Genomic DNA, 24,634 nt, shown 5'->3' on the forward strand with positions numbered 1-24,634 from the left:
TTTGCTATGCCTAGCAGCAGCTCTGGATACGTAAATGTAAAGATGCAGCTGCCATCATCATCGTCAACACAGAAGATTACTCCAGGCTTATGGGACTGGCTAAGGTACGGGATGTAGTCAGGATCCCGACCATCAGAATGTCGCCGGTCACAATACAGATAGCGGCATCCCGACTGTCACAATCCCAACACATTCCGACGGTAGGTACTAGAGTTAGGCAACGGGACGGTTAGGGTTAGGCACTATGGGGAAGGTTAGGGTTAGGCTGCGGGAGAGGTGGGTTACAGGTTATGGTAAGGGTTAAGATTTGGGTTAAAATACTTACCAAGATCAGTCTGGATTTGGACGATCCCCGCGGTCAGGATATTGACCACATCCTGTCATTTGTACTGCAGGCCTAATGTAAAGGCGATGATGACAACAGCAGCCAGGGCTGCAGACAGCTTTGCTTGCTCCAGGTACAAGGAGAGGACGTTGCCAACCCAGGGAGGTGTGGCCAGACCCCCTCCTTCAAAAGATAAAAAAATAAACATCTTCACGGCCGTGAATCGGGCACACCACACGGGGACGCCGGTGTCCGGGGGTGGGGGCGCAATCATTCCCCCCTGCATATAACGCCGAGAGAGAGCTGACTGCTGCTTTATTCATTAGCATTGAATAGATGGATTTCTGGATTTTTACAGATGCAAACAATAGACGTGTAGTAGTTTTTATTTCATTATTTCATGGGGGGGGGGAGACTGGGGGATTGGATAACGAGATTCTCATTGAATCATGTCAACCTAGCCCCGTGCCTTGCTATAAATTGCTGTAAATAGAGTCTTTGAACAGTAGGGGACAGGGCCACGATTTCGTGTTCTCATGTAGGCCCCCCTTTCCTGCTGTAAAATGCCATGAATGGTGGCCGGATGCAGGATGATAAGAATGTGACCCTCCACCCAGTTCAGTCGATTGACTCCTCCGTTTTTAATGATAGTAGGCAAGTATGTGATTTGCCCATAGTAAGCAAGTAATCTCTGTAAAACTTCTAGTGCAGTTTATATAATACAAGCAAATATTAGGAATGATGGGCAATGCCGCCCCTTTCCTTATATCACAGGTCCTTATTTGACTGTTGTTTTCATCAGAATTGCACTAACGACATGTAGCACTTACATGATGATAACAGTGCAAAATGCAACAAAGCGCTGCAACCAATCGCATACTAGCTTTCTTTTTACGTTAAAACACTAATCTGGTAAAAACTAACATCTGATTGGTTACATTGTGTGATAGTACATTTTTAGTCTTTGCACTATGTTTTTAAATAAGACACTTTATTTAATACACCTTTCTGGTTTTGGCTAAAAAATGACTTTGTTTCTCTTATGCACAATGCAAAGAATTATGCTATAGCTGCCATTATTAATGGTACAAACTGCGATCAAAGGTCTTGTGATAATCCCACAGACTGCATATTGTTATGACTGGACTTCTCCTTGCCTAAACAAATATAGATTGATGCCAGTTAGATGTATTAATACGTTATTAGCCATCCTCTGGGATATGCCCTGAGATAGTCAGGACTGAGGGCTTGATTCAGCAAGGAACGCAGTTGCTAATACGCACGCAATCGATCGATTAATTCGCACTGCGCATGCGCGAACTAGCAATTGCGATGGGAACTGCATTTGCAGAGGCTACGCAGACCCAGAGCAGAGTGATTGACAGAAAGTGCCTTTTGTGGGTGGTGACGGGGGGTGGTCGGGCGAACGCAGGCGTGCCAGTACGTTTCAACGCCGTTACAGGGGCGTGCTTAAAGTATAGCACTGACAGCGTGTGTGGCTGGTAGCAATTTCTGAGTAAGGTCAGGGCTTGTACAAGTGTGCATATGGGTCCGATGTTACCGATGGTTTCGCTATGTTCCCCTAGTACACGGATGTGAGTAAGAGGAAGTGGGCGTCCTTATGTTAGGATGCGATCGCAATGTGAATGCAAACATTTAAATAGCACCGTTAATATTCGTAACTGCGGTGCGGTCATATAAGCAGAATAGCGATCCACGTTGAATCAGGCCCTGAGTATGCATGCAGGCATAGTCAATGAGATTAGCCATTATCATATGGCATGTCTGCTGGTGCTTTTTTCTCTGCCGTGTGTGCCAAAATTGTAGTCACCATTGAGGTGGCGGAGGTCAGCTCTGCTCTGATTTTGAGCATACCTGCTGTATATGTAATAACTAAAGGATACATCTGGCACAGCTCTGCTTAAATAATTGAACACAGTGATTTTATGTATGTTAGCACATAGACTTGGAGCTACGGATTGTGTCTTGTAGTCTTCTGCCATCTGCTGGTCACTAGGAAATTATGATATTATGCATTTATAGTAATTTATATAGTATGAACAAACAATGTGAAAATAAAATATGCAAACAATATACATGGTCAACAATAAAAAATAAAAAAATGAGACCAAGGGCTAAATGTAATAGCCTGCGAGCTTCCGACGCGGTGGGGATTTGTCAGTCTCCCCGTTTTTTTTATGTGCCAATCATTTGAAAAGCTAAACCAAGCAGGTTTAGCCTTTAAAATGATTACCACTTTAAAAATACAGGTGTGATGAAATAGAAAGACCAGTCCATTGGAAATGACCATACAGTGTTTTTAGCAAGATGTCCTTGCAAGATGGATATCTGTAGGAAATCCTTGGCTGGCCACAGAGGAAATATCCTTTACCTGGTCCTGGATAGATGTAGTGCAGGGTATTTGTGGGGTCTCAAAATATTTGTAGCTGTTTAACGCGTTTCCTTGAAATGGCCCTCCGCTTCTTCATAAACAAATATAAGCAGTGGGCTTGATCCAGCAAGGATCGCAGTTGCTAAAACGCACACAATCGGCTGATTGTTGCGTTTACAATGCAGTGCGCGAGTACTCCATTGCGATCGGGACTGTAATTGCAGCGACTACGCAGACTCATCGCAGAGTGATTGACAGGAAGTGGCGTTTGTGAGTGGTGACGTGGAGGTGGTCAGCGAAACGCAGCCATGCCAGTGCGTTTCAACGCCATGGCAGGGATGTGCATAAATTAGCCACTGCGATGCCGTACGCAGCCTGAGGTCTCATAGCGTGTTAGAGGAAGTTAGCAATTTCTGAGTAAGGTCTGACCTTGTGCAAGTGTGCGTGAGGCTGCGATGGTACCGATGGTTTTGCAGTCTTGCTAAACATTACGGGTATGTGTAAGCTAAAGTGGACGTCCTTATGTAGTGCTGCGACGGCATAGCGATCACAATGGATTAGCATACAGTTGAACTGCATGCGTAATCGCAGCTGCAATCGCAATATCGATCCTTGCTGAATCAGGCCCAGTGTCCATAAGTCTCAGGGATTCATACCCAGTTAATGATTGCACATAGTAAACAGCTGTGTCGTAATGCATAATGCATAGAAAAAACCAAGCCACACATGAATTTCAAAAATTAAGAGTTTGTTAGGAGGCAATCCTATTCCTAATGACCATATAACATTGTTTTGACAGTTATGAATATCATAATATTTTAAAAGCAATACTTTTAATAGCAAAACATGGGGTGGCCATTTTTTAAGAAACAGCAAAGGTTTTTTTTGCCAGTAGTAAAATTACAAGGAGAATAATAGGATTAAAAACATAGAAACACAAACTCCTCCCCATACATCTTGTCAGGTATTTGGAGGGGAGGGGGTTCTTTGTAATATATATATATATATATATATATATATTATATATAACAATAGCTTCTGTTCGGCACTCCACAGAATAATCCTCAGCGTTGCCAGGTGCCCTTCCCCAGTCACAATAGAAGCATATACAGAAATAGGACGGCACTCCAGCTTACTACATCCAAATAAAGCAGACACTTCAACTGCGTAAATCACTTGTCAACGTTTCAGAGCGTTGCTCTTTTATCAAGACACATAGAAAAAACGTACAGGGTACATACCTTTATAGATAATACACCCATCGTGCAAACCTCCAACGGCACGGCTCCCCGTAGACCCGATGACGTCATCAGCCCTCGACACCGGCTGGCAGCGTCTCAATAGGTCCCAGGGAAGCCTGCCGATCACGTGACCCATCACCAAGGATACTAAAAACCAAACAATTACATTACTAGATGTGCGACTAGCGGCATAAGATTATCACTATCTATTAAAAAATTATGCATCATAAACATATTGATAATTACAGCAATCTGTAAACTCCCATATAAGCAACATGCGGGATAATATAATTCATCCATGACTGTCTAGCATCAGAGCACAATACCAGTGACAGCTCAGCGATCCCAACCTAGTACCAATCTAAACTGTATGGTTACAGAACTGCAATAAAGGCCATTGAAACCTGTATATACTATATAAAGAAAACACAGAAAAAAGATATGAAAACCAAATCAATAAATGCAAAAAACTAATATACCTCCTATGCAACCAAATATAGTAATATGACCTAACTATACATATTCTGGCTAAAGGCACCCTAGAGTATTTGGTATGGAAATTACACCACTACTACTGTATTCATACAAAACAAGAAAAAGAGAGTTGCTTGTTCAATCCATGTGGTTGGACCGTGTTTAATGTGTAGATCCATCGTGTCTCCCTCTGTAATAGTAGTAGACGTCCGCGGTCTCCACCTCTCTGTGGTACTTGGATTTGATCAATCATCTTGTATTTGATCGTTGATAATCCATGCTTATAATCCCGAAAGTGTCGAGCTACCGGCTGGTCAGAATCCTTCCCGTCTATAGCTGCTCTAATGGCTGATCAATGTAATGCTATTCTTTCCTTAAATTGGCGAGTTGTTTTGCCCTCATAAAAAAGTCCACATGGACATCTAATGAAATAAACAACAAATTTACTGGAACACGTTAAAGGGAATTTGATTTTCACTCTCTTGCCGGTATGTGGATGTGCAAACGTATCTCCTGTTTCAAGAAAACTGCAGGTGATGCAGCCCAAGCACTTATAGTTTCCGGGTTTACGAGTAAGAAAATGAGGAGATTGGGGTTCTCTAAATCGTGAAATATCATTATGTACCACCCAATCTTTAATGTTCTTTCCACGTCTATATGCCGGCATTATTGATGAATTTCTTAATGCAGGAAGCAATGGATCATTTGCCACCATTGGCCAACGTTGTTTTGCATCTCTCATCAACTTTTGATTTGGTGGTGAATAATCTAAAGTCCAAATGATCTTATTGTTGTTGTTTACCTTTTTGGTTGATCTCAGACAGTCTACACGGGATAAGGCTAACACCTTTTCCTTGGCTTTTTTCAACAGGCGTGGTGAGTATCCCCTAGCTAAGAAATAGAGCAGCATAATATCTATTTGTTGCCTGGCATCTATAGGGTCACTGCATATGCGAAACACTCTCAAGAATTGAGAGAATGGTAGACCACGTTTGAGAGCCGGAGGGTGTGCACTATCAGATAGTAACAAGGTGTTCCTATCCATTTCTTTTTTGTAGACCGATGTCTGTAATATATTCCTTTCATTTAGAGAAACAGCCACGTCCAAAAAATGGATCTTATCCTTGTTGAACTGATACGTGAACTTGATGGCTGGATCCATCCGATTAATCTTATCCATCATATCGATGAAATCTTTCTCGCAACCCGACCACAAGAAAAAAATGTCATCTATATAGCGGCCGTAACCCGCTATGTAATTACATAATCTCATTACATAGCGGGATGTAGTAAGCTGGAGTGCCGTACTATTTCTGTATATGCTTCTATATATAATATATATATATATATATATATATACACAGTCAGGTGCATAAATATTGGGACATTGACAGAATTTTCATATTTTGGCCTCTATTCACCACCACAATGGCTTTGAAATGAAACAAACAAGATGTGCTTTAACTGCAGACTTTCAGATTTAATTTGAGGGTAATTACATCCAAATCAGGTGAACGGTGTAAGAATTACAACGGTTTCTATGTGTGCCTCCCACTTTTTAAGGGGCCAAAAGTAATGGGACTATCAACTCAAAAGCTATTTCATGGACAGGTGTGGGCTATTCCCTCGTTATTTCATTATTAAATAAGCAGGTAAAAGGTCTGGAGTTGATTCTAGGTGTGACATTTGCATTTGGAATCAGTTGCTGTCGAACCTCAATATGAGATCCAAAGAGCTGTCACTATCAGTGAAGCAAGCCATCATTAGGCTGAAAAATCAAAACAAACCAATCAGAGAGATAGCAAAAACATTAGATGTGGCCAAATCAACTGTTTGGAACATTCTTAAAAAGAAAGAATGCACCGGAGAGCTCAGCAACACCAAAAGACCCGGAAGACCACGGAAAACAACTGTGGTGGATGACAGAAGAATTATTTCCCTGGTGAAGAAAAACCCCTTCACAACAGTTGGCCAAATCAAGAACACTCTCCAGGAGGTAGGTGTATATGTGTCAAAGTCAACAATCAAGAGAAGACTTCACAGAGTGAATATAGAGGGTTCACCACAAGATGTAAACCATTGGTGAGCCTCAAAAACAGGAAGACCAGATTAGAGTTTGCCAAACAACATCTAAAAAAGCCATTACAGTTCTGGAACAACATCCTATGGACAGATGAGACAAAGATCAACTTGTACCAGAGTGATGGGAAGAGAAGAGTATGGAGAATGAAAGGAACTGCTCATGATCCAAAACATACCACCTCATCAGTGAAGCATGGTGGTGGTAGTGTCATGGCGTGGGCATGTATGGCTGCCAATGGAACTGGTTCCCTTGTATTTAATGATGATGTGACTGCTGACAAAAGCAGCAGAATGAATTCTGAAATGTTTCGGGCAATATTATATATTCATATTCAGTCAAATACTTCAGAACTCATTGGACGGCGCTTCATAGTGCAGATGGACAATGACCCGAAGCATACTGCAAAAGCAACCAAAGAATTTTTTAAGGCAAAAAAGTGGAATGTTATGCAATGGCCAAATCAATCCCCTGACCTGAATCAGATTGAGCATGCATTTCACTTGATGAAGACAAAACTGAAGGGAAAATGCCCCAAGAACAAGCAGGAACTGAAGACATTTGCAGTATAGGCCTGGCAGAGCATCACCAGGGATGAAACCCAGCGTTTGGTGATGTCTATGCATTCCAGACTTAAGGCTGTAATTGCCTGCAAAGGCTTTGCAACAAAGTATTAAAAAGTGAAAGTTAGATTTAGGATTGTTTAGTTTGTCCCATTACTTTTGGCCCCTTAAAAAGTGGGAGGCACATATAGAAACCGTTGTAATTCCTACACCGTTCACCTGATTTGGATGCAATTACCCTCAAATTAAATCTGAAAGTCTGCAGTTAAAGCACATCTTGTTTGTTTCATTTCAAAGCCATTGTGGTGGTGAATAGAGGCCAAAATATGAAAATTCTGTAAATGTCCCAATATTTATGCACCTGACTGTATATATATATATATATTAGGGGTGAGCGGGTTCGGATTTCTGAAATCTATATAGCGATCTGAGTCCGATCCGAGTCAGGCTCGACTTTTCCCGCCTGACTCGGATTCTGAAATCGAGGCAAAACGTCATCTTCCCGCCTTCCGAGTCTCGCGGGTTTTGGATCCTATATAAGGTACCCGCGTCGGCGCCATTTTCTCACTCGGCTGTGGACAGTGAAGAGGGAGGGTGGGAGTTAGGGCTGGCTGGGCTGTGTAGTGTAGTGTAGTGTAGTGCTGCTGTTGTCCACTACTTCAAAGTCCATAGGGGCTGGCTGTGTTGTGCTGTGCTGCTGTTGTTAATAGGGGCTGTGTCCACTACTTCAAAGTCCATAGGGGCTGGCTGGACTGTGTTGTGCAGTCAGTTGTCCATAGGGGCTGTGTCCACTCCAAAGTCCTGTGCAGTGTCCCAGTCCTAAAGGGGTGCTGTAGTGTTGTCCAGGGGGTGCTCTGTCCATCAGGGGTGCTCCCCCCAAGTGCTAAAAAAATAATATTTTTTTTGTGTTTGTGAATTGTGTGCGCAGTAGCCGCACGTGCATCAACAAAGTAGTGCCAAGCGTGCGCCTGTGTCATAAGTAAAGGGCCGGCTGGCTTGACCGTTAAAGGGTGCTGTAACCTCCAAAGTACACTCCAGTCCAAACCAAAAAAAAAATTATTTTCTGTGTTTGTGAATTGTGTGCGCAGTAGCCGCACGTGCATCAACAAAGTAGTGCCAAGCGTGCGCCTGTGTCATAAGTAAAGGGCCGGCTGGCTTGACCGTTAAAGGGTGCTGTAACCCCCAAAGTACACTCCAGTCCAAACCAAAAAAAAAATTATTTTCTGTGTTTGTGAATTGTGTGCGCAGTAGCCGCACGTGCATCAACAAAGTAGTGCCAAGCGTGCGCCTGTGTCATAAGTAAAGGGCCGGCTGGCTTGACCGTTAAAGGGTGCTGTAACCCCCAAAGTACACTCCAGTCCAAACCAAAAAAAAAATTATTTTCTGTGTTTGTGAATTGTGTGCGCAGTAGCCGCACGTGCATCAACAAAGTAGTGCCAAGCGTGCGCCTGTGTCATAAGTAAAGGGCCGGCTGGCTTGACCGTTAAAGGGTGCTGTAACCCACAAAGTACACTCCAGTCCAAACCAAAAAAAAAATTATTTTCTGTGAATGTGAATTGTGTGCGCAGTAGCCGCACGTGCATCAACAAAGTAGTGCCAAGCGTGCGCCTGTGTCATAAGTAAAGGGCCGGCTGGCTTGACCGTTAAAGGGTGCTGTAACCCCCAAAGTACACTCCAGTCCAAACCAAAAAAAAAATTATTTTCTGTGTTTGTGAATTGTGTGCGCAGTAGCCGCACGTGCATCAACAAAGTAGTGCCAAGCGTGCGCCTGTGTCATAAGTAAAGGGCCGGCTGGCTTGACCGTTAAAGGGTGCTGTAACCCCCAAAGTACACTCCAGTCCAAACCAAAAAAAAAATTATTTTCTGTGTTTGTGAATTGTGTGCGCAGTAGCCGCACGTGCATCAACAAAGTAGTGCCAAGCGTGCGCCTGTGTCATAAGTAAAGGGCCGGCTGGCTTGACCGTTAAAGGGTGCTGTAACCCCCAAAGTACACTCCAGTCCAAACCAAAAAAAAAATTATTTTCTGTGTTTGTGAATTGTGTGCGCAGTAGCCGCACGTGCATCAACAAAGTAGTGCCAAGCGTGCGCCTGTGTCATAAGTAAAGGGCCGGCTGGCTTGACCGTTAAAGGGTGCTGTAACCCCCAAAGTACACTCCAGTCCAAACCAAAAAAAAAATTATTTTCTGTGTTTGTGAATTGTGTGCGCAGTAGCCGCACGTGCATCAACAAAGTAGTGCCAAGCGTGCGCCTGTGTCATAAGTAAAGGGCCGGCTGGCTTGACCGTTAAAGGGTGCTGTAACCCCCAAAGTACACTCCAGTCCAAACCAAAAAAAAAATTATTTTCTGTGTTTGTGAATTGTGTGCGCAGTAGCCGCACGTGCATCAACAAAGGACTGTACTCACTAATACAAAGCTAGCAGAGCCAGAATACAGCTCCCCACTGTACTCACTAATACAAAGCTTGTAGAACCAGTATACAGCTCCCCGCTGTACTCACTAATACAAAGCTTGTAGAGCCAGTATACAGCTCCCCTCTGTACTCACTAATACAAAGCTAGCAGAGCCAGAATACAGCTCCCCACTGTACTCACTAATACAAAACTTGTAGAGCCAGTATACAGCTCCCCACTGTACTCACTAATACAAAGCTTGTAGAACCAGTATACAGCTCCCCGCTGTACTCACTAATACAAAGCTTGTAGAACCAGTATACAGCTCCCCGCTGTACTCACTAATACAAAGCTTGTAGAACCAGTATACAGCTCCCCGCTGTACTCACTAATACAAAGCTAGCAGAGCCAGAATACAGCTCCCCACTGTAGTCACTAATACAAAGCTAGCAGAGCCAGAATACAGCTCCCCACTGTACTCACAAATACAAAGCTTGTAGAACCAGCATACAGCTCCCCACTGTACTCACTAATACAAAGCTTGCAGAGCCAGAATACAGCTCCCCACTGTACTCACAAATACAAAGCTTGTAGAACCAGCATACAGCTCCCCACTGTACTCACTAATACAAAGCTTGTAGAACCAGTATACAGCTCCCCGCTGTACTCGCTAATACAAAGCTTGTAGAACCAGTATACAGCTCCCCGCTGTACTCACTAATACAAAGCTTGCAGAGCCAGAATACAGCTCACCACTGTACTCACTAATACAAAGCTTGTAGAACCAGTATACAGCTCCCCACTGTACTCACTAATACAAAGCTTGTATAACCAATATAGCTCCCCGCTGTACTCACTAATACAAAGCTTGCAGAGCCAGAATATAGCTCCCCACTGTACTCACTAATACAAAGCTTGCAGAGTATACAGCTCCCCACTGTACTCACTAATACAAAGCTTGTAGAACCAGTATACAGCTCCCCGCTGTATTCACTAATACAAAGCTTGCAGAGCCAGAATACAGCTCACCACTGTATTCCGTAAAACAAAGCTTGCAGAGTATACAGCTCCCCACTGTACTCACTAATACAAAGCTTGCAGAGCCAGAATACAGCTCCCCACTGTACTCACTAATACAAAGCTTGTAGAACCAGTATACAGCTCCCCGCTGTACTCACTAATACAAAGCTTGCAGAGCCAGAATACAGCTCACCACTGTATTCCGTAAAACAAAGCTTGCAGAGTATACAGCTCCCCACTGTACTCACTAATACAAAGCTTGCAGAGCCAGAATACAGCTCACCACTGTATTCCGTAAAACAAAGCTTGCAGAGTATACAGCTCCCCACTGTACCTAGTAATACAAGGCTTGCAGAGCCAGAATACAGCTCCCCAATGTATTTAGTAAAACAAAGCTTGCAGAGTATACAGCTCCCCATTGTACTCAGTAATAAAAGGCTTGCAGAGCCAGAATAGAGCTCCCCAATGTACTTAGTAAAACAAAGCTTGAAGAGTATACAGCTCCCCAATGTACTCAGTAATACAAGGTTTGCAGAGCCAGAATAGAGCTCCCCAATGTACTTAGTAAAACAAAGCACCGTCTTCTGGCCACTACCATGGCCGCATAAGCTCTTCACTGGACGGCTTCTTCTGTTGCTCTCCACCAATGGAGTGGAAGAGTATAAAACCCCTTCAGTAGCTGTACCTGGAAGTGATGTGAGTGAGTGCGGAAGTGGATGTTTTTGCCCACACTTTCCAGGAAAATATGAAATTCGTCCCCCTTGCTGGCTCGCTTTGTTCGCCACACTGCGGGCACGGTGGCTCGCTTCGCTCGCCACAGGAATATAATCCCCCTCTATGCCCACTTGGATGGTAGGGAATGACGTTGGACACTGGCTGATGGCATCATCGTACACAAAAGAAAGGGGATCTATCTCATTCCCCAATTGAATGCATGCTCCACTCGGCAGCCTCTGATATCAGACGCCGCAAGCAGACAAAGCTGTGACACGACAAGCCGCAGGTTGCAGTTCAGAAAGCCACCCGCTGCTGCCGGACTGCGAGCCACAATTGGCTCACAGCTGGCGCCGTATTCAAACAGGCTCTGCATCCACTTCTTGACCGTAGCTGGGAACAGACACAATGTCCCTGCACCAGCCGCAAATGTTACCCAACCTTACATAGAATTTGCAGGCAGATAAGGACTTATTGGCCTTCTAGTCTGCCCCTTGGTGCTCAAGGCACAGTAACAGTACAGGTTTTATGTATATCCATGCTTGAACACATATATACCAATAAAGTCACCTGTGCTCAAGTATAGCTATCCTTAAAACCTGGCCTGTGGTGGAGCCTTAGGACAAAAAAACATTGGCCCTCATTCAGAGCCGTACGCTCTGAGCAGAGCGCACGCTCTGAATGAGGGCCGGCCTCCATGAAAATGGAGCGTCCTCCTGCACGCTCGTATAGCTGTGGGTCACCACCCACAGGCTATACGAGCGTGCAGTTTGATGGCCGCGATGGTCTTGACCATCGCGACCATCGAAACTGCGAGCCGGAGCCTGCGGTTGAGGTTTTCAACCGCAAGCTCCGGAGTGATTTTGGCTCTATCAGAGCCAAAATCACTCCCACTGACATCACTAGTGATGTCAGTGGGCCGGCTTCTGACGGGAGGCGTTCCCGTGGGAACGCCCCCGTCAGGGAGGCACGCCTACCAAAGGGGGCGTGCTGTCAATCAACATCGACAGCACGCCCCCTTTAATCAGACACAACGAGCGAAGGACTTTCCTTCGCTCGTCGCGTCTGGCGCATGCGCACGACGGAGCTCCCTCCGTCGTGCGCATGCTCAGTCCAGAACATCGACCCACTTGCGAGCGGACAGCCGCTCGCGAGTGGGTCTGAATCAGGCCCATTGTTCTCAGCAAAGGCTGACCTAGATTTATGGTCACACATTGATTACCTTATCTCAGGTTTTTGTGGGATGTATATATGTTTTAATAATTTGTTACAAAAAAAAGTCTGAGATTTGTGTCCAACTTGTATTTTGAATCGTTGGAAAAAAAATGTCACTAATTTTTAACAATTTCAGGCCTAAATAACTCTGGTTGGCAACACAGGAAAACAATTATACTAAGCTACTGTGAAACTGTAAAGTTTGAGACCGAAATAGAACTAGAGTTATTTACAGTACCAAACAAAAACTTATATACTGTGGTATTGTGTCTGCCATTTGTAACCAAATTATTACTTTAATCCATAGTATTTTAGTGTTTTATCTGTTATTAGATCTAATTTTTTATACAGTTAAAATTATTAGATTAATTTCTAGAAGAGTTAGGTTTTCAATAAAAAAAATGAATGAAAAAATAAAAATAAAATATGGTTCTGGTGCAAAAATATGCTAGTGTATGCAACTGCTCAACCAGTATAGAGAAGCCCACTACCGCTTGCTCACTTCCGTAAATCCTTGCAGTCCTGCGTATATATTGGTAACATCGGCCCCTCACGCAGAATTCCAGCAGCTCTGACATGTCTCAGAAATTGCAAGTCTCGTCACACGCAGTGAGTACTCAGGCTGTGTATGCCTTGATGATTTTAATCTGATGTTAGACCTTTGGATTTATAAAACGGGTTGGGTACGGGATCCCGGCGGTCAGAATACCGACAGCTACATCCCAACAACTGAAGGTAAGTAGCCTAACCCTAACTACTAACACTCCCCGTAATCCTAACCCACCTTCCCAACAGCCTAACCCTCCCCTCCCGCAGTCTAACCCTAACCATCCCCCCACAGCTTAACCCTTCCCCTTGTGCCTAATCCTCCCCCTAACCCTAATACTTATCGCCAGGATGCCAGCAGTCGGGATTCCGACGGCGGTATTCTGCGCTCCGGCACCCCAGCCGTCAGGATGGTAACTACATCCCGATAAAACACACTCGCCCAACTCCAAATATTCCCCTAGAGCAGGCATGGAGAACCTCAGGCCCGGGGGCCCTATAAGGCCCCCGGAATCATTTGGAATGGCCCTCTGAGCTTTATTCTGCTAGCCTCATCTGGCTAGAAGGGTGCCTAGAATGCAGCCAGAATCTATGCAGCAGTGCCACCTGGAGCGTCTTTAGGACACTTCAGATGGTCACACCGCTGCCCTTACAGCTCCCTGAAGCATCCTCAGGATGCTTCGGGCATTGCTGTAATCACCGTTATTTGTGGCTCTGACCCCATGTGATGTCACTTGGAGGGTCGTGGCCTGCACCGGGCCCGCGAATAATGTTATATATATCAAAATGGCCCGTGGCAGAAAAAAGGTTCCCCACCCCTGCTCTAGAGATATAGGACCTCATTCAGAGTCGGTCGTTGCGGCCGCACGGTCGTACGGCCAACGACCGCAAATTCCGATCGTACGGCAGGTCAATCGTAAACAAAGTGACGCCCATTCGTTAGCACTGCACCTCCTCTAGCTACCGACTGATCTGATCGAACGAACGAAACAATCGTAGTCAGGCGCTGTCAGTCTTTGTATGCTAATAATGTTCTGATGTTTGCGGCCGTATGTGTTGTTTTGATGGTCACATGTCATGTTTACATGGACTATCAATCAGCTTGTTATGAGCTTGTTGTCAATTATCTAATTAAGTGTTTAACTCTTGCTGTTCTTGAAAACAAGTTTTTTATCATGTGTCAATAAACTTTATTGTTCAATACGTGGGTGTTTTCTCCGTTCTCTTTTTTTTAACACAATTTAAAAAACAAAGTAAGATTTATTATCTGTGAATGTACTGTTGATAAGTGTGTTATCTTTGCAATTGCACACTGCGTGTTGTAGCCAATCAAATGTGACCTTATTTTTCGGGCCACATGACTAAAGGATTGGCCAATAGTGTAAATATTTTAGCCAATCATCTTTTTTTTACCCCATGTATATTTCATGTTTTCTGAAAAATCGGCCATTGCCATCATGAGAGCCGCGGCCTTTACCAGGAGAGAATTGTTCTGGTAAATATCCTGGACAGGCGGATTACGTCCGCAGAGCCGCCCATTTCAAACCGCATAAAGCGGGCGGCCTATGCGGAGGTGAGGCGAACGCTGAGAAGTGCGGGCTACAGGCACAATATTGCGCAATTAGAAAGGCGCTGGTCCGATCTGCGCCACCGGTCGCCTGCACTTCTGATGAATTTGCGGGCCCAACTACGCAGACGTAAGTATGCGTTTGTTTAAAAGTAATAATTAGTGGACTGTTAAAAATGTATGTTCCTTTGCCAATTATTTTAGTCAATGTTATAAAACCCTCCTGTATGTTGTCCCTATTGTCCTTTATGTGTAAAGTGTACTTGTATTGTGTAGCCGAAATTCAAAACTAAACTTTTTTTATGTTTACATTTTAGAAGCACAGCGGAGACAGAGAAGGGCACGCAGAATGCAAAGAAATTCAGGTGCCAACCTGCAGCCCTCACCTTCACCATCTCCTCAACCCAGCCCTACCTCCCCACCACCATACTCCCCCAGTAACCCTCCCTCCCTCTTCCAATACTCCCCGGGTATTCCTCCCTCCCCTGCCCACTCATCCCAAATTTCCCAAATATCCCCTCCCTTGGATCTTTCCTGCTCTATTTCCCCTTCCACCATTCCCCCAAATCCACAGTATTCCCCTTCTCTGGAAGCATCTCCGGTGACATCTGTGGTTGTGCCCGACCACTCTGAGGGTATGTGTTTTTCTTAATTTTTTTTTTTTTTTGGGTGTTGTTGTTATCCATGTATTTGTTCAAATTTTTTACCGTTGTTTTTTTTGGTGTAATGTCAGTATGAGTGTCAAAAACATTGCGCAGTAATGCTGTTTTTCATAATTGCGACCTGTTTTGTATTTTTAGCAAATAATGATTACATTAGGATTAGTATTTTACAATGTAAAAAAACATGTCACACAACTTGGCAAGGTGCTAGGAACCAGACTACCCTTGTTGATGTTGTGTACACTGTGTTTAAAATGTACTAAGATGTAACTTCATTAGGAAAAGTGATGTTTGCCATAGCAAACAAACACATTGTATTTTAGGATTATCAAGAACATTCTAGTGAATACGTGCATTGTGTTTTAAGGATATGGCCATCATGACTTAAGAATACACCTCCCATTATTTTTAACATCATCATAGTGGTTTTTGGCTTATGCCACATAGTTAGGGTTTCAAATTATTTTAACAACATAAAAGTATAAACCTATTAATAATGTTGTGTGGCTGATACTTTCAAACACACCGTAACATCATTGTGTTTAACCACTTTTTGGTACATTGAATAATGTGTAATGTTTAAATGTTTGTAATTTAGATGAAGTATTTAATCCAAAAAATTTTTTTTTTGTCCACAGATCTAACCCACATCCTGAGGGAAATAAGGGAGGAGCTTCGAGACACAAGTGGCTATTTAATGCAGGCCTACTGCTGCCTCCAAAGAATTGTGGGGCGTTTGGAGGATTTATAGTTATTTTGTTTACATATTTTTGCATTTTTCATAAAAAAAAATTATTACAATAAAGTTTTTGTTTCAAACATTTGTCCTCTTTTTTGCCACACATTAAAGATTGTAATTCTGCATTTTAAAAACTTTGTGAACAAAGGTGGGTGCCTTTCAATAGTGTAAGAACTGCAAAAATGTATTAGTAAACCTTAAGAACATTTGCAGTAATGTTGTATATTTTTAATTTAGGGGTTGGCATTCATTATCCACCTCAAAATGGCTTTCATTTTTATAAAAAAAAAACACCATTTGTATTTATTTGAAAAAATTTATTAAATAACATGTTGCCAACAGGCTTTTACTCGTAAAATGAATTTCAGAACAGATTCACACATAACAAATGTCCTCAGGGTTTGGCCAAAGAAAACATCTGGCTTAGTCAGACATAAACAACTATAGTAAAAACCAAACAGATTTTTGAATGGAAAACATACAAATTAATAAAACAAAAGGCAAATTAACTAAACATGATGGGGTATATCTGTGCTAAATGTGTTATTTGTCCAAAAACATACAGGGTATTGCCAATTGGTTCCATTATTTTTGCAGGTTTTGGAAAGTGTTGTGATTTGGTTGGTAGGAAAAGAAAACAAAAAAAAAAGGTACACATTAAAATACATTTGCAATAAGTGTTTTGCTAAAAAAAATAAGTAAATATTCCTACCTAAAAAAACGTGAAACAACATAATCGCGTCTGCCCCCCCCCGCGGCAGCATCACAACACCTTCCTCCGGGGGGCCATCCTCTGGCAAGGCCTCCTCTGGCTGCATGGGTACTCGACTCCTTATTGCGATGTTGTGTAAAATCCCACACAGGAACACAATGCGAGAAACCATATCCGGTGAGTACATGAGTGCACCACCAGAGTGATGGAGACACCGGAACCGGCCCTTTAAAAGGCCGATACAGCGCTCCACCACCTGCCTGGTGGCAGTAAACGCGGCATTATAGTGAGTTTGGGGCCCTGGTGTGAGTCAAATAAGGAGTCAGCAGCCAGGGCGTGCACTATATCCACTGTCACCTGATGGAAATGGGACACCAAAAGATACATACATTTACCATGAAAACATGTTTACACTATTACTATAGATACTGGATTTTTACTTACCAAGAATCCACGCGTCACCAGCTTGCAGTGTGCTTAATTTTGGCCAAATCCCTGAATGCTGGATCACGTACGCATCATGGCTGCAGCCTGGGAATTTGGCATTCGGGGAGAGGATCTGAAGGGAGGCATCACATAGCACCATTACATTTAGGGAATGGAAAGGTTTTCGGTTCCTATATATTTGTTCCCTGCATGCAGGGGGCTGAAGTGCTATGTGAGTGCCATCCACTACCCCTATGACATGTGGAAAGCCTGCAATTTCAAAAAACTTCTGCTTTACCACATCAAGGGCTTCCGTATCCAAAGGCATACTAATAAAATGTGCTAGATGATTGAAAAATGCATCTAGCACACGCCTCAGGATCCGTGAAAATGAGGGCTGGGAGAGGCCACCCACCAGCCCCACAGTGGTTTGGAAGGACCCTGAGGTGCAGAAATGTAACACCGCCAACAACTGTGTAAGTGGTGAGATTGCTGTTGGAATGTGAATCTGACTTTATAGATCATTCTTTATTATTGAAAGAGTGTCTAGGATAATATTTGAAGGCAGGCGATAAGTGGTTACAACCACATCATCAGGCATTCCAAAAAGGGTGACACATGTTCTATATATCTTGGTCCTTGCACGCCTCCTATGCCTACGCCCAGGAGGAGGCTGAGGAAGGTTGGTGGGGGGCAACATGGCCACTATTAGCTGTCCAACATCGCTCTGTAAAGTTAAATTTATATTTAAAATTGGTTCTACAGAGTGTTTTTTGATTATTTGTTCAAAAATACTTAGCTTTATAATAATGGTGCATATTCTTACAGTATCGGGCAGTGCCATCTTCGGAAATCCCTACATGTGTATTTGTTGTACGGTTGTTTTTTTATGGAAGACAAAAATTTTGAAGATTTTTTTAGTCCAAACCAATATTACTACTATTGTTGTTAAAACAAAGCTTAACTTTTAAATTGGGCAATATGAATTGTTGTTAAATGTATGAATTTACATTTTCCAAATATAAAAAAAAACATTATTAAAAGAAAAAAATATAAAAAAAAAAACAAAAATAAAAAAAAACATAATTGTAGGTTTGAATAAATAGACACTTACCTGATTCAAGTACAAAATGGACTGTTAAACACCTTTAATACATTTTAAAATACAATAAAAAATTAGTAACAAAAAATTTAATTTTTTTAGGATTGTAGAACAAAAAGAAAATAAACCAAAAATGCAGTAGGCTGGCACACTTACTTGAGTCTTCTAATAACGTTGTTTTTTTAAGGCTACAAAAGCCCGGCCACCCAAACAGAACAAGTAACCGGCTCAAACACAACAAGTAACGGGGTTTTGTAAATGTATGCACCAAACAAATTTGAAAACCAAAAACCACCACCAAATAAAAACACTAAAAAATAAACCAGCACCAAAAATAAAGGAACAAAAAAAAACAAACAACAAAAATAAAGGAAAAAAAAAAAACACCCACCAAAAATAAAGGAACACAAAAAACACCCACAACCAAAATAAAAAAACAAAAAAACAAGACACAAACAACACACACAAGCAACACTCCAAAAACACACACAAGCAACACTCAAACAACTCACACAAGCACCTCTCAAACAACTCACACAAGCACTTCTCAAACAACTCCAAACAATGTAACCACTAACAATCCCTTCCTGCACTACAAATCACTCCAACTACAACCCACAAGTAAGGGAACATTTGGCTTTGCCTTAAATAAAGAAATAAAACCCCAATTATTGAATCATGCAGGAAAGGTGTGCATTTGTAGTTAGGCAAATAAGGATGCACGGGTAACCAATCTAGGGATGCGCTCAGATCTAGCACAACCCACGCAGTAATTACGGAATGCAGGAAAGGTGTGCATTTGTAGTTAGGTAAATAAGGATGCACGGGTAACCAATCCAGGGATGCGCTCACATCTAGCACAACCCACGAAGTAATTACGGAATGCAGGAAAGGTGTGCATTTGTAGTTAGGTAAATAAGGATGCACGGGTAACCAATCCAGGGATGCGCTCACATCTAGCACAACCCACGCAGTAATTATGGAATGCAGGAAAGGTGTGCATTTGTAGTTAGGCAAATAAGGATGCACGGGTAACCAATCCAGGGATGCGCTCACATCTAGCACAACCCACGCAGTAATTACGGAATGCATGAAAGGTGTGCATTTGTAGTTAGGCAAATAAGGATGCACGGGTAACCAATCCAGGGATGCGCTCACATCTATTAAAAAGTCTGCACAAGCAGTATTCTTCATACTCTCTCACAGGTTAGCAAAATGTCAAGTGAGGAGCATGGTGAGCAGAGGCCAACTGAGGCAGGTAAGTGCAAATCACATTTTTTCGACAACACAAGAACTGTTCATATTTCCCTTAAAAAATGTTTATAATTTTATCTAATTCAAACAATGTTGTAGGTGCTGGGAATCAAATTTCACCAGTAGAGGAGGAGGAGGCGGGCCCAAGCAGGCCAAGGCCAAGAAACCCTCCGTTTTCACGGATCGAGCTTGAGACATTGGTGACCATGACAATGGAGAGCCTTGTCAATGCCCCAAGAAATATGGGGGCTGGAGCCAAAGACAGGATTTGGGAGGAGATATCCAGGGCTGTTAATGCTGTGGGGACAACCTACAGAACCATGAAAGTCGTTAAAAAACGGTAAGAAAATTATATTGTGAGTGTACTGAAGTCCAAAGCTTGATCTTATTTAAATAAACTAACCCTTAAAATTTCCAAACTCACATTGATAGCTGGACGGATTTCAAGTACCAACTGAAGAGGAAGCTACGGAGTAGGGTGGACCATGCTGCAGGGACAGGTGGTGGTCCCATCCCTGAGGAGCTGGCCTTGACGAGGTTGGAGACGTTGGCTCAGGGATGTGTGACGGAAGAGGAGATAGTCGGCGTGTCCACTATGGACACTGACATGGCCGACTTCAACGCTCCACATGTGCAAGAAGGTAATTTTTTTTGGTAGCCAAAAAGTATAAAGCTCAAACGACTATGGGATTTTTTTTTTTTTTATGAAAACAAATAAAAAAAAAAAATTTTTATATTCCAGACTCAGAGGAGGTAGTGCCTGCTCCTGAAGTCAGGTCTGGGTCCAGCACAGATGGAGACTCTGCAGGGGAGGATCCAAGTACTCCATCTGGGGACCCTGTGGAGTCTACTCCAGGGCAACCATCAGACCGAGCAGTGCCTCTCCTCACCAGGTTGGTCTCCCAAACTCAGGAGAACACGTGTGTTTTTCTGAGGATGGAGACCACTCTGGTGAGGGTGGCGGTGGACCTGGAGACCATTGCTGGGGCCCTAGATCGTTTGGCCAATACCCAGGAGCAGGCCAACCCACCTGCCATGATGGAGTGAGACTCCCTTCCTCCCAGGACCACCACCTCTGGCAGCCCAATAGCCACCCCCGCAAGTATGGAGAGCCCTATGCCTAGGCCAGAGGAAATCCCATCTACCTCTGACCAGGCCAGTGGGCGTGTTACACGCCAGGCGGCTGTCCGTAGCTTACCTCTTCCTCCGAGCCGGCCCAAACGACGAAAGTAGCCCTGGATATCTCCTCCCTCACCTGTTGTCCAGTCCCCATATTTTTTGTCACCAATGTCTCAAGTTCTTTTTTTTTTTAAACAAAAAATTTATGTTTTTTTTTTTTTTTTAATTATTTTAATTATATACAAATGTTGCCGTAACAATTATTATTTAAATTGTGCTGAAAGGCAAATTTCAAAAAAATAAAAAAATTTAATGCCAAAAATGTCTATCTTTAACTATATCAATGTATACAAGGTTTAAAAAGTGTGGTATCTGAAAAGGCTGCTATGCAAAACACAATGCTAGATGTTTTAAAAACTGTTTTACAAAAAAAAGGTTTAAAAAGCACAAATAAACATTTGTGTTACGAATTCCCTAATGCACACGCAAGTGAAATGAGTTACAAGGTAATTAGCAGTGTTAATAGTTACAATGCAGCAGTCTTAGCTGCTTGGTTTGTGTGGTTCCAAATCGAAATATCGCAGGTAACATCAGATTAACGATTGTACTGTTGTGGCTTACGGACGCTTCTTGCCTACTTTAGCCTGGACGATCATCCTGTTCGTAGAGTGACGTTTTCATGCATCCGCAATTCTTGGTCGTACGAAGCAGGCAATTTATGCACTCCCCTAAAACGCCTGGAAACGCTAAAGAACGCCTCCGTTTGCAGACCACCACCCCCGTATACTCCCACAAACGGTCTTTCTTGTCAATCAGCTTTAGCAATCCACTTCCGTGTCGGAAGCCCTACGACCGACAGTATTTTTGATCGGTAGAGCTCGTACGCACATGCGCACTGCTAGCTGTGCGCAGGCGCAGAAAGAAAAACATCTTATGCGTACGACCGTGCGGCCGCAACGACCGACTCTGAATGAGGTCCATAGTCCCATCTCTTGCCTTTGAAAAAATCTTGTTAGAGTACAATTTATATGGTACATTTGTAAGGAAAAGGTGATGTATCCGCACAGAAAAATGTGTATGTGGTGATCATATATTTGTTACCAACATTTAATATGTATAAGCCCAAACCTGGGTCTGGCAGTAAGAAATACATAGGAGCAGACACGAAGGTCTGAGTGAGGTGATACAGTTACCCTTTAGAAGGTCTGCTCCTATGTATTTCTCCTATGTATTTCTTCTTTTTTCATGCTATTCTTCAGACGCAGTATTTGGAACATGCAATGTCTGTATATAACTGTACTTTCTGGATCTAATAGCATTGTGGATGCAATTTATACACTCTGTTGCATATACCTTTACCAAGTAGCTTTAGGTGCAGACACATACCTAACATATCTATCCTATGCTATGGAATGAATGGAAATTTAGTGAGTCTTTGTTAAGGGCGATGACACAATTTTGAGATAATCAGACAACTCAGTGATTTCATGATTAGACAAACACTTTGCTTACAAATTGTTTCACAACAACTAATCCTATGATATATCAATATGCTATATTTGAACAAAGCACATTTTAACCAAAGCACGTGTTGGTCGTGGTTGATGTAAGACAGTGGCGTAACTATAAATTTTGCTCCCCCATGCCAAAAAAGTTTCAGGTGCCCCCCCTCAATATTTTTTATTGAGACAAAGAAAAATTTACAGTCATGAAGGAATATAAGATACAGAACGTTCCATAAAGTATGGAGGTAGGATAAACATAGTATTACAGTTACAGCTATAATCACAATGTATTTAAGATACCAGTATACAATAATGGAATTGAGTTTGATTGTCTTTTTTTTACTTTGTGTTGACATAGTAATCAGACAAACTAGAAGAAAAAGTCCATGACGTAATGCATATTCCTCATGAGTACAGTTAACATGAAAGATTTTTAAACTGTGTCTTCAGTTTTGTAATTTTTGTTGATAAACATAACAAAAACAATGATTCATCATTAAAGATATGAATAAGCTTAAAGAGTCAACTGTTAATGTCTTGTTTGAGGTAAGAAAACTTTATGAGAAAAGAAGAAGAGGGGAAGATAGGAAGAAGGGAGAGTTTAAGATAGGGTAAGGAAATTGAGAAATAGTTAGGGGGGGGTGTGATGGGAAGAGCGGGGAATAGGTCAACCAAAGATGACGTTTAAGGTGTGTGGTTACATGATACAGTAATGTTCCTTACACATTATGACACACTAAGTAATGCCACTTATAACAGTATGCCACACCGGAATGCCCCTTTAACACATTATGCCACACCATAATACCCCTTACAAAATTATGCCACACAGCAATGCCCCTTACATATGCCACACAATAATGCCACGTATAACACATGACATACAGTAATGCCCTTATAACAAGTTATGCCACGCCGTAATGCCCCTATTTCACATTATGCCACACCATAATGCCACATACAACACATTATGCCACACAGTAATCCCCCTTACACATTATGTCACACAGTAATGCCCCTAATAGCACATTGTGCACACAGTAATGCCAAATGCACATTATGCCAAACACTAATGCCCATTACTTCCCACCCTGACAGATCTACTTCACCAACCCTCCTCTCTGCTCCTGCCAGTCTGTCACCTCAGCTCAAGACAGGTTGCACAGTTTCTATGTCTGTGTAGATCCAGATATTGGGAACATAGTTTATAACCTGTAAATTGCGTGTATCAAGTTAGCCCCTTATACAGTGCCCCCTGTAGTTGTGCCCCTTATGCAATGCCCCCTGTAATGGTGCCCCACATGCAATGCCTCCTGTAGTAGTGCCCATTATGAAGGGCCCCCTGTAGTTGTGCCCATTAAAGTAGTGCCCACTGTAGTTGTGCCCATCTGCAGTGCCCCCTGTAGCTGTGCCCATATGCAGTGTGTCCCTGTAGTTGTGCCCCTTCAAGTAGTGCCCCCTCAAGTAGTGCCCCCTGCAGTTGTGCTCCTTCAAGTAGTGCCCCCTGTAGTTGTGCTCCTTCAAGTAGTGCCCCCTGTAGTTGTGCCCTTCAAGTAGTGTCCCCTGTAGTTGTGCCACCTGTAGTTGTGCTCCTTCAAGTAGTGCCCCCTGTAGTTGTGCTCCTTCAAGTAGTACTCCCTGTAGTTGTGCCCAGGGGCGTATCTACCCATTGGCCAGGATGGCACTCGCCAGGGGTGGCGGCCAAAGGGGTGGCACCGCCCAGTGGTGTCACCTGCAGCTACGTGGTAGATACGCCCCTGTAGCCGTCTGCATGCACCGGCCAGTGGGAAGGCTCGTCTGGGGCACTGAGGGTGCTAGGCCAGGCCCACGATGCTGCGGCTGCCTCCAAGGGGGACAGAGCGGAGACGGAGTTGTTCTCTAGTGTGGGAGCGTGGGTTGGTATGCTGCAGGAGCCGGAGATCGGATGCCCGGGGAGGGAGTTTTGGGAGGAGGGCAGCGGCATGACTCTGACAGAGTGCCAGCGGCTGGAGCTCAACCATTGCATGGCCTTGTCCTCTGTGGAGGAGCTGAGCAGTGAGCACAGAGCAGATGATTAATAAAGTTTTTTTTAAACAAGGCATAACGTCACGCACGCCGCATTGCTGCTCTCACTGAGGAGCCTGCCGCAGCCATACCACATCGGAAGATATGTTAAGTATCTGTGTGGTATGCGGGGGCTGGATGTGGGGGGAGAAGCAGAAGGGGGATGCCTTTGGACACAAAAAAGAGATGGCTGGGGAGAGAGAAGGGGGAAGGCTGTGGAAAATGAAGGGGGATGTCTGGGGACACAGAAAAGAGATGGCTGGGAAGAGAGAAGGGGGTAAATCTGTGGAGAATAAAGGGGGATGCCTGGGGACACAGAAGGGGTTGGCAGGGGACACAGAAAAGAGAATGCTGGGGACACAGAAAGTGGAAGGCCAATGGCTGGGGCGAGAAGTGGGAAAGGCTGTGTAGAATGAAGGGTGGCTTGGGAGACAAAATAAAAATTATTCAGAAAATTTTGAGAGAGGGGGGCGCTAGTCCATTATTTTGCCAGGGACGCACAGACCCCTAGATACACCCTTGGTTGTGCCCCTTGCAGTTGTGCT

The 24,634-nt window shown here is 43.3% G+C and overlaps 1 protein-coding gene across 2 annotated transcripts in view; it reads left to right on the plus strand.

Moving 5' to 3' along the window:
• LOC148511760 (transmembrane protein 151B-like) overlaps positions 1 to 24,634 on the plus strand; it is a 74,189-nt gene that overhangs the window by 25,700 nt on the left and 23,855 nt on the right. The window contains exon 2 of one of the 2 annotated variants that reach the window (XR_015880233.1): positions 14,845 to 14,862. The exons of the other annotated variant lie outside the window; for it this stretch is intronic. The gene's annotated coding sequence lies outside the window, so the exon portion shown is untranslated. Of the gene's footprint in view, positions 1 to 14,844; positions 14,863 to 24,634 lie in introns of those variants that run through there. 2 annotated transcript variants of the gene reach the window in all.

This window comes from Taudactylus pleione, unplaced genomic scaffold (genome assembly GCF_031769625.1).
Source record: "Taudactylus pleione unplaced genomic scaffold, aTauple2 ptg000293l, whole genome shotgun sequence".
NCBI classification, from domain to species: Eukaryota; Metazoa; Chordata; class Amphibia; order Anura; family Myobatrachidae; genus Taudactylus; species Taudactylus pleione.